Source organism: Octopus bimaculoides, chromosome 23, assembly GCF_001194135.2.
Source record: "Octopus bimaculoides isolate UCB-OBI-ISO-001 chromosome 23, ASM119413v2, whole genome shotgun sequence".
Classification (NCBI taxonomy): Eukaryota; Metazoa; Mollusca; class Cephalopoda; order Octopoda; family Octopodidae; genus Octopus; species Octopus bimaculoides.
The window spans coordinates 28,896,066-28,900,087 of NC_069003.1; positions in this window are offsets into that span (position 1 = coordinate 28,896,066).

The following is a 4,022-nucleotide window of genomic DNA, read 5'->3' on the forward strand; positions in this document are numbered from 1 at the left end:
ATATATATATATATATATATATATATATATATATAATTAATACTGGATGGTATATACTTGTTCACGTTAATCTGTCCCATACAGCTAGACATTTGAAAAAACACAACATAACATTTTTAAAAATATGTTAATTCAACTCGTATCAGCTAAACTTTCTGGACTCAGATATCTGTGCGATTGCAGAACCCCTGCTCCCCACTCAATTTGCTCCTATTAATTTGCTCTCCTCAGTTTCCTCGCCTAACCTCCCTCCTTCTCCTAGAGTGTTCTTCTCTTCTATTCTATATATATATTTCACTCCCAAATGTTTACGTAATGTACAAAACGGAACATCTCAATTGAAGTTTATCTAAATATTTACAATATTTAAAAATGACATGGCTACATTTTTATTGTTAACATTTTTTTTCAAATAATTTTGTTTCCATTTTATGAACTAGATATTCCAATATCAAAGCGTCAAACATATCTTGTTTATGAATTTCTTCAATAAAATGTCACCTGATTCCACAGTAATTTTCTATTTGTCTTTTAGTTTAAATAAGTTAAATTTGTTTTTCATTAGGAAAACTTGTTTACACATTGCGACACATATTTTAAAACATAAACGTTAATATTCTTAAGACTTTGATGTTACTCACTCAATGCGCAGGTTGTAGAGAGTGTTACTGTCGATGATATTGCGCTATTGTTGTGTTGTCCGCTGTTAACTCTGAACAACGTGAAACTCAAATGTCTTCTACAGTACAACTGGCGAGAACGAATCAGACCAGACCAGCCCTGACAATTCTACCTTTTACAGATAATTGTCTTATATCATAAGCTGTGACTACATTATGCTGCGTTTGTACGATTGACGGTGGCTATCGATGTTTGTGGGTTAATCCCATGAGAAACAGAACGTATAGGTTGAACAAGCAATCACAGAAGGATTAAGTTATAAATGAATAAAATGTGGATAAAATATTTCCTAATTATTTAACTAAATATTGAATAATTGAATGCGGTAACTGTAGAATATCTGAACATTGCAGTATTATCTATTTATTTGCAAAGAACTTAATACCTTCGAGACAAAATCCTGTTGCAAATTGAAATAATTCTAATCTTCGGGCATGTTTTCAGACAACCGAAACTTCAGTACTGGCTGGGAATTTACTCACACTAGATAAAAATATTTGAATGTTACCCAACTGTTATATTGAACAATATGAGCATATGTTTAATGAACTATGTAGTATATTAATGAGGTTTTGAAAGATGTGGAGAAACTTGCATTAGTAGCATTATTAGAGAATTACATAGTTGAAAGATTGTGTGCATTCATGAAAATGCCTTCTCTGAAAACTAAAATCAACTAGACAGAAGTCATAGCAAGTGTATAACAGAGGATAGTATGTCAACAAAAAGAAATAGTGGAGATATAACAAGTAAAGAACCTCATCCATGAACAAGAGTTGTGATCGAACTTACGTTGTTTGGCTGATTGAATGCTTCCAGTAGGTGCGTGCGAACTTTTTGTTCCCGAAGGTTCACGTTTGAGAAATAATTCACTCGATAGTCTGATTTCAACGGACGGAGCTCATTGGTCCGCTATTTCTTTTTTTAGCGCATACAAGGATAAAATAGAATTTAGTTTAATAATTATATTCTCAGACAAATCCATATTTCAACAAAAAGACATCAAGAGTTATTTCCCCTGCTGATCGTTTATGCAAATGTGACAAAGAATAAAAAAAAAAACACGTTTCGATTCATCAGTCCACCAGTGTTGAAGACAATCAAACAAGAATTTATTGAGTTCGAGCCACTAATTCACGGAGTATTTCTGCTAAATTTAGTGAAAATCTGTTTTGCCGTTTTCCAGTAATGTTGCAAAAACTGACAGAAACGAGCGGCTAGAATGACCCTGGTACATCTACGCGCGCAGGGTTAGAAATATTCTGAAATCCGCAAAACTTTCGCTCGTTGGAATGTCGAATCAGTCTATTTTCATTCGTATAATCTGCCATTCGTCTTTTGACATCACTTTTGCCTCTATCTATACATTATTTAGAAACCGTAACTGTATTGATTTTCTGAAATACTTTTCTTTAATAGACAACGCTGCTGCATGTATCTAATTATCTCAATGTACGGTTGATGTAACTTTGATTAGCTGTCCTACGTAAATAAACCATTACTTCCTCGTATATGCTTTACACAACTCCTGTATATCCGATCGAACATCCTGGCTCCAGATTCTCCCCTTTCACAATACAATGACCATAACAAATACTTTACAGAAGTCGTTTTAAAATCGCAACTAAATATGCATTTTAGATTACGTTGACTGATCAATAAATATCCGGCTTTTTGGTATAGTAACGAAACTAAAGCACGCATCATAAAGCCGTTCGGCGCAGATTGACCTTAAATGTTGTTCTTTATGTACACTAAGCTTTAACGTACTAACTCAGGTCCTCTGTTTACAGCAGTGCTTGGAGGAACGAATGTAGCGTGTGATCACCGAATTGACCATGACAGAGAAAGTTGAGCCGAGAATCTGCATCAAATTGCCAAAAGTTTGGGGATACCTGTTCAGAGGCCTATGCACAATTTTCCAAAAGTTTTCATCGTTCTCACCACAATCCGGGAGATCTTGTGCAATTGAAACCCGAGTGTCTTTTTGGTCAGCTGAAATCTCATTTGGCACACACTTGGTAGACACACGTCTCGTACCCGAATCCTCAGTGATAATGGGCTGAACTAAACCGTAACTAATTTGCACACCACGTGATAACTCTCGGATGGTGATTCGACGATTTCTCCCACGAACTGCACGCACATCTGCAATGTTCTACTCAGTTCTTCATGATTATGTCTGGTCGGTTAGCTTTATTTTCTTTGTCCGTTTGAGCTGGAATATGATTGTGCCCTGGTCATTGTCTTGCCCCTAGTTTGGTGCATGTTTATAACATTTATTGTCAGTTCTAATGATGTATTGTTGGAATATTTTCCAGTGGATATAACTACTTAGTCGTGTCTGTATACATATTCAGATTTGGCAAAGACTAAACAGCCAGAGATGACATGGTCAACTGTCGCATTGTGCTGATTGCATATTCTGCATTTAGTTCTAAGGCCTGTTTTCCTTATTTTCCTTTTAGAATTGTTCGTAGCCAGGCGCTAAACTTGTGCAGCAAGAATCAGACAGTCCATTTCAGCTTTAAATCCAGAGTTATTGTTATTATTATTATTATTATTATTATTATTATTATTATTATTATTATTATTACTATTGCTGTTCTTATTTTTATAAAGGCGGTGAGCTGGCAGAATTGTTAACACGCTGGACGAAACGCATAGCAGAATTTCGCCCGTCGCTACGTTCTGGGTTCAAATTCAACCGAGATCGACTTTGCTTTCATCTTTTTCGCAGTCCCCCAAATTTCAGGCCTTGTGCCTATTGTAGAAATTATTACCATTATTATTGTTCCGTTGACAAATTTTTATCGCATTCTTTCTCAGCGTTACTGAGCGCAACTATTTCGCCTTGGATATGTGTAATGTTTTGCTTTAATTTTAGTATCTTATGGTATTGAATCTATCTCCGTAATGTGTTATAATGTGTGTGAGATACCCAGCAGCACCCTTTTCTCTATTCTATGCATATATATGTGCTGGGTATACATGCATCTATGTATGTTCTGCTGGGTAGCTGCATGTCGTTTACTATTCCCAAAGAATTTATCATTACAAGGGTCCTTTCGGTTTCTAGGTTCCACATCCTGGATATATGTATTTCGAGAGATTTATAGAGAGATTATCCCCCCGCCCAAACTCGATCCGCACTCTGTTAGAAATGCATTATCTGCTGTTGAGACGGATGTATCGATAAGGAATGTTATGCTGAAACGCAGATTCTTGCTGTTGTTGTTGTTGTTGTTGTTGTTGTTGTTGTTCTTCTTCTTCTTCTTCTTCTTCTTCTTCTTCTTCTTCTTCTTCTTCTTCTTCTTCTTCTTCTTCTTCTTCTTCTTCTT